Genomic DNA, 8,610 nt, shown 5'->3' with positions numbered 1-8,610 from the left:
GTCATCTGACATGGGTTTTTTCACACCTGTTCTATTCTAAACTTTGCATATGAGTTGATGTCCACTGTAGACACAGTTGTCTGTTGATGTCCTTGAGAGCCCTTTGGAGCAGATGTCCTTAAACCTTGACAGCAGTGATGGGTAATTGGAGGTGTCCCTGGGCACCCCCTCTGTCACTGGGCACTCGCTGTGCAGGGCTGGAGGATGGCACCATTCTGAAGAGCTTGGGAAGTCCAAAAGTATGCAGGAGAATAAACGCTGGGGAAGAGAGTGCCAGGTTCAATTAATTACTAAGGTTCTGGTCCCATCTATAAAGAAGTGCTTGTTATACATTTGGGAACACCTAGGGCTGCACACCTCAGAGCTCACCTTAACTTACAATAAACTGCTCTCAAGCCTGAAAAACGCAAACTTTTCTATTTTTTTTTAAAGAAGTCCTGAAATCTGTTTCTAGCCTTAACAAAGCTGCAATCCAGGTTTATCATCCTACAAGACATCTGACAGGGAAATTAAATAGCATTCCAGACACATTTTTTAAAACTTACTTGGGATAGGACAAATGTTTAGTGTTATCTCAGCAGGTGGGCATTGGAGCTGAGGTCTGTCTTCACTGTGTGTGTGTAATGTATAAACTCCCAGGTATTTTGGTGTCTACACTGACACCTGCCTGGTTTCCCAGTTTTGTGTTCAGTGCTTTCTCAAAGTGTGAATGACAAATGACATCTTAAATTCTTGGACCTTTTTAAGAGACATTGGGTGACTTGGAATGTTCAACAAAATCTTTAGTATGGTTTTCCTCTATGAAGCTTGCACCTGCTCTTGCAGTATGAGAGGCAAAGACACTGTTTCTGGGTAACGAGGAAATCACCAGGTAATTTTTTGCTCTCTAGAATAAGGGAGTTAGAAAAAGTCAAGTCTTACCAGGTGAGGCTGGACTCTGCACCACCCACCCAGCCCTGCACAGGACAGGTTTTTCATTCCAGCTGGTCAGAGGCAATGCAAACTAGCCAGGAGCTGAAAGCACTGACCACTCATCACGGCTGTGTCTGGTGCATATTCCAACATATTCCTGGCTGGTGTGTGTTCCTAACTCCCAAACTAGCCAGCAGCTCCTGTAACGTCCCAAGGCGAACTTGTGTTAGGAGTGGAGCCAGGCAGGGAGATAATCGCTGAACTGGAGAATAAATGCACCATGTGTCTCTCCTGTTCCAAACTACTCTCATTTCAAACATCTCGCCCCAACAACGATCTGTTAATGAGCTGCAAGCCAAGAATCTGTCAGAAGAATTTAAATACAATTCTGACAAGATCCGAACTAGATAGACTCAAACTTTACGAACCTATGGTTAAACTAAAGCTAATTGAGTAAGTGTTTACCCAGGTCGGGACAGAAGGTGAGCTTACTGGGATCTTCTTCATTGTAACTGAAACTTCCAAAAGCAGTTTTAAATTCATTAGAGTTTAAATAAATATTTAAATTCATTAGAGGAAATAGAGTGTTGTCTTGAGTCCAAGGCGGTGCCTTCATTACTTTGAAAACTGGAAGAAGAGGCTGAAGCTGGAGCAGAGTGGTGGAGACAAGGGGATGATGTAGTGAAATGTGGAGGAAGTTCCAAGGAGCTTCTGAAAGAGCCATTTTCTGAATGGGAATGGCTTCTGGCAGAGGTGTGTGAGAACAGACTGTCTCCCTCCATGGGACAGGATGTCAGTAAAAGGGGTGTGAGGAGGGGGATTCCCAATCCGGGTTGGGAATATACGCTGGAGTTGACTGAACTCCAAAACTGTGGAGACACCCAGGGCTCAGCTGGACACAATGTGCTTCCTCTTTCTTGACATCTGTGTTCCTGTAAACTGGTATGGAACTGCTAATGCCAGTTGTTTGTAGACCCTCCTGTCTTGTGACTGACGTGATTAAACCCAGTAAAGAGATGGTTTCTCTACTGCCAGGCTCCTGCAGAGAAGACTTGGGCCATCTGCTTAATGGTCTGTTGCGTTTCTGGCCGCTGGTGCTGTCGCAGTGGCTGGAGCGCTGCTGTTGTGCAACAGCCACGTATGGAAAGCTTTATCCTTTAATGTGAAAAATGGGAAAGACAGATGCAATCTGGGTCTAATATTGTTCTTGTATGTTTTCCTCTCATCTCTCAGGAGCTCTCTTATTGCTGCCTTTCCTCACTCTGAGTGCCAGAGCTCCTCTTTCTGCTTGATAAAGTAGGCACAGTCACTGTCCCACAAATCCAGATCCCTGGCTGAGGGTGCTCCTCAGGACCTCCAGAGGATATAAACCATCTCCCCATGATGGTTGTGACCTCGGCCTGTGCATATTGACACCTCACAGTTTGCAGAGTTTTTGCTAGCTGTGATTCCAGGTTCAAGTAGATGCACAGTGGATGTCTGGTTAAACCAGCAAACCCCCTTGATTAGAAAACTATGGAAAAAAGGTATCAGAAAGATTTAGTGTTTCAAAGAGGATCAGAACCAAATGTCCTGTCTTGCTGGTAGGAGGATGGGAGATTTAGAAGTAGTTAGTAGCTTGAGGAAAAAGAAACACCAAAAAGATGAGTAATACAGGCAGCTCCTGTTTTTTCCAATAAGTTTCTGGGCTACACAGATTTGTTATAAATGATGGCACTAAATAACCAGCCATGCCCAAGCCCCTTGAAAGGCTCTGTAATATCAGCAGCTGATGTCCCACTGCGCAGGGACACAATTGGGTCTGTTCCTCCAGACAATACACCTGTCACTGGGAAACAGAAAGCTGGCAATTAGCAGGGAGGCTCTGTGTTGGGCTTTCATCCCAGACAATGAGAAGGGCCTGGAAGAGTGAGATTAAGGCTGGCATGTCCACATGAGATTGCTGAAACAAACCTCCCTGAGATTTGGGGGCATTTAAGAAGCAAAAACAAAAAAATAAAACCCAGGTTAAATCTAACTCTACAAACAAGTTAGAAAGAAAAATAGCACTGAAACAGGATCCTTTACATTAGAAATGTAAGTCTGGGGTTGCAGAGAAAACTTTCTTCTCAGCTGAGATGTCTTGTCAGTGTATCATAGGAAATTAAACCAAGTGGGGGTCTGCACCCAAGAGCTGCAGAGTTCTGGCAGCTCTGCATTGCTGTGCCAGGACCAGGACTAAGCAGCAGCCTCCACAGACAAGATTTCTTACCTAACTAATGCAAGTTCCAATGCCTGGGGACACCATACCTTGCACTCTGAATGTTTAAAGGTCTCCCAAATTACTGGCCCTACAAAGGCCCTGAAAGCAGCGCAGCAGCAATGCACTGACACCAGTAGTGTCAGTGACTGCTTGTCGCCAGTCCTGAACCTGGAAGGGAGCAGCTGTTAGAAAAAGGAACTCACTTGGTCAGGAAGTCTCAAGCATTTTTTTCTCCTGGTGCAGGTGTTCTTCCAACACACAGGAATCAGGAAAGCTGGAGGAAAATTGGGGTAATCTTTTCCTTGCTATCAGCTCCGTCTCCCCAGCAATGTAATTTAGGATTTCCACATGCCATAAAGCAGTGTCCAGTGATTAGGCCCATGCTGTGCTTTGAGCAGGGCTCAAAGCAGGGGCACAGCTCCCACTGCAGAGCCCTGCACATCCCTGCTCACCAGCAGCTGAGGTGTGATTGCTGTGCTGAGGGTAGGTCACCTGCTGCTGACAGGGGCACGGGGGAATGAGGGCTGCAGGGAGAACTGCAGGTGTTGGTACAGGCAGGCTCCTGAGACCTCTATGGGTCTCTCTGTCCCCTTGGGGAGGTATTGCTCTGCCTGTGACCTTGTGCCCTCTCCTCTCAGCTTCCTGGGGGACATATCCATCACCTATCAGGCTCTAGATGGGAAGCCTGTAGCATCAGGAAGTTTGGTCAACCCTGATGTGACAGACTTGAAAGGAGGAGGGGGAGAAGAAACTAAGAGAACTAGACAAATAATGGCATTGCCAAACATGCGGGTGTCCGGCCATAAAATCACATCAGTGCAGACCTCCAGTGTGCAGGGTGAGGAACTTGTTTGGATACCTGAAGAAATAGCTTGAGCACGTGCCCCTGCTGAGCTGTGAATGGGAAATGGCACCTGCCATCCCAAGTCCAAACTGTGCTCTTGACAACTCCTGCATGGCCAGTCAGCGGTTGCTGTGCAGGTACAGACCAGTTTTCCAGGTAAGGTGAGTGTGGAGGTCAGGTGGTGACACTGTGCCTTTGTCCAGAGGGGCTGGGACACTTGTCTTGATTTTTCCAGGCACTGCTGCTTCTGATAACTTGATGCATATGAGAGTGGTACCGTGTGTTAAGAGCTTGCTTGGAGTGACAGAGATGGGATGTCCTGCGCTGACGGCTCCCTGAGAGCAGGAACAGTGGGAAGCTGTGCCATGACTGGAGCACTGCAATGCAGGGTTAATTGCTTCCTGAATGCTGATGAATCTTCTTTTGGGAGTGCTGGCATGGAGAACCTGCAGCAGCACAAGCCAGCAGCAGCTTGTGAAACATTCAGATGTGTGAAAGGGTGAAATAATTGCGATATGGCAATTGTGTGACACACTTTAACAGCACCAGTACTGGGGAGGGAGGTAAGTCTGCATCTCTTCTACTGGTGGCTCCTGAGTCAGCCCTGGGGAAACCCTGCCTTCGGTCAAAACTGATTCTGATGAAAGTTTGGCTGACACTAAACTCAGTGAGGAGGAGTTGGGTTAGAGAGAGTGTCAGTTCTGAGCAGTAAACAGCAGGACAAAAAAAGACTGGAGGAGAATAACACGTCCAACTGGGCTAGGGGAATGCTGTTTTGAAGGATAGCTCTGCAAGGGACAGGCATGCACATGACTGAGTGATCTCTGACACGCTCCGTGCTTTGTTCCATTTCTCAGTGCATCTTGCTCAGACACATGGCTTCTACTCCATTTGGCAAATATTTGATTTATAAAGATTAACATGTTGCTCGCCCATGTGCTGGGAAGCTCTTCCAAGGGTTGTGTGAAAGATGTGCCTTGAGGGTGGCAGCTCAGGGTTTACTCACTGCGAAGGAAACGTTTCTTAAAATGCACCTGAGCTGATTTTTTAAATTGACTGAGTGTAAACAGAACTGCAACCTATTCCAAACCAAGCTAACCCAGAGTGACAGCATCACCCAAATGGCACAACACAACTTGCCCTTTGCTCAGTTGCTTGTTAGAGAGATTTACCAGCATTAAAAGTGCTTTGGGATTTTGCCATCCAACCATCCTGAGGTCGTATGTCTGCTTGCCAAGGTCTTCATCTGCTGGATAGACACCTCTTAACTCTAAGAACTCTGTCATTTCCAGTTTATGTTAAAATGTATGAATGAAGGTGATTCCAGAAACTGCAGTTGCCCTAAGGAGACAGCTGACTGGCTTTGTGGGAATTAGTGCTGATACAATGAGGAGCTGCCAGCACTGATGGCAATGAATCTGCTCCATGGCAAGGAGCAAACAGTTGGCAGTGCCCATGTATGCATGGAAATCGTCTGGAGAGCCAGGAGGTCCAAAGGAACCACAGTTCCTAGGCTCTGCTCTTTGGGGCCTTTTCAGTGTGATTTTAGGTGAAAACACAGTGAGATGCCAACTGTTGTTTCCACTTGCTGGCTGTGACCTTTCCTCTGAAAAGCCAGAGTGATGCTCTCTTGCCAGGGTCTCTAGAGCCATCCTTGATGCCAGCCAAAGCATCAAGTTTTATTTGAAAGTTCAGTGTATACTTATGGAAATTAGTTCATGTTTAAATCCAGGTAACTGGTATAGGTGAGGTTGGAAACTTGGGTGGCATTCAGTGATCACAGGGAACTTCTCTTTACCTCTCTACATGTGCGCAGGGGAAAGTTTATTTGTATATACAAAGAAGAATGAGGCTGAGGACTTGATCCCTTTTCTAATGCTACCAGAAAACCGTATTTTATGCTTTTACAAAAGGTGATTCATTCTGTCTAAGACACAGGAACAAAGACCACAGTTTTGCTGTCTGCCCAGAAACTCTAACTCTCATTAAACCTAAATCCAGCCCTAAATTTGAAATAATTTTGCAGTTTCCCTCTGAAGATCTTTGGCATAAAGTTGAGCTCTGCCTCGTGCCCTTTGCTCCCTCCATTACCGAGGGAAGCAGGATCCAGGTTTGGCAAAACCACGGTGAGCAGCAGAGCCTTGTGCAGCGCTGCCTTGTTGTTGGCAGGCCTTTGGCGCTCTGTGCCATGCTGCCCAGGACTGCCAGGCCATTTCCCAACTGGCAGCACTGACTAAACAGCCCAGAGCAGCTGCCTCCAAGGTCCATTCTTCTGTGGGAGATTTATTGTCGAGAGTAGAGGCGTTGGGATGGGAAAATTGCCTTCATTCCCAGGCAAAGATCATGAAGAACAAAAGCCAGTTGCTGGTGAATCCATGGTGTGATTCAAGCATTTACTGGGACGGGAGGAGTGGGAACTGTGTGCCTGTTGCTGTAGCAAAAGTGAGTGGGCATCAACCAAAGGAGCAGCTCTGGCTGGCGAGGTGGGGAGTGCCACAGCCATGGGGGTGACCTGGACCCTCCAGCCTTGGCATTCTCCCCAGGGCAGCTTCAGACCCCGGTGTGAGGAAACACCAGAATGCTGAAGCTGCTGGGTGAGGACATTGCACCAGGAGCCCACTGGACATCTCTAGACCTGTCCTTCTTCACCTGCACTCCTGGCATTTTTGGGCTCTTGCTACTGTGAGGATCCCTAGTCACTCCCCCAATCCCTGATTTCTTTGCCATGATTATGTGGCAGATTTTCTGGGAAGGTTTATTGGACATTTCTATGGAGCAGTGACTGCCAGGGAAGAAGATCCCGGTGCTGCTCGCACAGCGGAGCAGGGAGGGTTGTGAGTGCTTTGATGTCAGGGCGGGGGTGTCAGCGATGGGCTGGGCTGGAGGGGCGTCCCGGGATGCGATGTGGGGTGAGGACGTGAGCAGTGGGATGTGGGGGCCCAGCAGCGCCCCGGGGACTCGGAGTTGCCGTCCCGCTGTCCAGCGGGGAACGCTTCCCGGTGCGGGGAACAGCGGGGATCGGCGGCACCGTCTGTGTGCGCCGGTGGCGGGGCTGCCGCGGAGCCCTGCGGGGATGCGAGGGCCAGCGGCGGAGTGAGGAGCGAGGCTGGGGTGCGAGGGGCGTGGGAGCTGTGCGGAGCCGGGTGCGGGGCGTGGGGAGCTGTGTGGAGCGGGTGCTGAGCCGGGGTCCCTCGGGGCGGGTGCGGTGCCGGGGTCCCTCGGGGCGGGTGCGGTGCCGGGGTCCCTCGGGGCGGGTGCGGTGCCGGGGTCCCTCGGGGCGGGTGCGGTGCCGGGGTCCCTCGGAGCGGGTGCGGTGCCGGGGTCCCTCGGAGCGGGTGCTGAGCCGGGGTCCCTCGGGGCGGGTGCGGTGCCGGGGTCCCTCGGGGCGGGTGCGGTGCCGGGGTCCCTCGGGGCGGGTGCGGTGCCGGGGTCCCTCGGGGCGGGTGCGGTGCCGGGGTCCCTCGGGGCGGACCGGCCGCGGTTCCGCTCTCCGCCGCTCCGGACGCCGCAGCTGCGCTCCGGGCCCCGCCGGGCTGCCGCGCTTGTCCCTCCGTGGCCATGCCGGAGCTCGGCCCTGCCCGGACTCCGCAGGACGGCCCCAGACCCGGGGTGCCCCGAGTCGCTGGGCTCTCCCCACAGGGACACAGCTCTCCCAGCTGGGTCACCCGGCACTCCCCACTGGGTCACCGGGCTCTCCCCACTGCCCTGTGTTTTCTGCCCAAACCGCAGATTCGTCTGCACCATCTCCAGGGCTCTCCTTGGAGAAGTGAACACCTGAAGCTACAGATGCAGGCTGAGGAGAGGGAGATTAGCGGTGCTGCGGCTCCCTTCTCACCCATCAGATTTATACTTTTCCCTGGAGGGCCAAGAGCTGTGCTTGGTGTTTCCAAAGTCACTGCTGAACTTTGGAATACTGTGAACACAAAGCCCGGGCTGCAGAGCGGATCTCCGAAGTCCCTTAACAGCAAAGTGCTTAAATGTGCTTTTACAGCGCTCACGGGAGAGCACGCTGAGAGCACAGATCACTCTCAGCCGGTGATGCCAGTGCCCAGAGCTTTAGGGCTTGTTTGCATTGGCGTTGCCAGTTTCCATCTTGTGTCTTTATGTATCCTCATCTATGATTTTACCAGGTTTTTTACTGCCTTGCACTCAGGATTTCCTCCCGCAGGGGCAGAGGTGGGGATATGGGAGATCACTGCCAAGCCCTGAAGCTGGCAGCTCCCCGGGATGGCTCCGTGATGCTGAGCTCTGTGTTTGGGCTCATGGAGGCTGGATTTAATGCTCTGCAGGGTCTCTTCTGGTGCTCTGTTCCTGCAGGTTTTAAAGGCAAGGAGAAAAACTGCCAGTGATGCAACACTGTTTAATGATGCCATTTATGGTGGCTTTTTTATTTAGTTAGTGCAGACGAGGAGGCTCTGCGACCTTGCCTGTTCATTAATATTGCACATCTTTATGTTTTATGCTTAATTCTTTTGTATCCTGCAAACAAATGTTAAATTGAGACCTTAAGTTCTTCAAGAAGATCTGGGAATTCTTTGGGTAAGATACTATTCAGAACAGGTATTTCAGAGGGAGAAATTTTCTCCTTTTTGTTTCGAGACTTTCTGAGGAA

This window comes from Pseudopodoces humilis, chromosome 22 (genome assembly GCF_049639895.1).
Source record: "Pseudopodoces humilis isolate 2021_Gansu_Grassland_sample_001 chromosome 22, ASM4963989v1, whole genome shotgun sequence".
In the NCBI taxonomy this organism is placed as follows: domain Eukaryota; kingdom Metazoa; phylum Chordata; class Aves; order Passeriformes; family Paridae; genus Pseudopodoces; species Pseudopodoces humilis.
Note: the sequence above shows the minus strand (reverse complement) of the source record.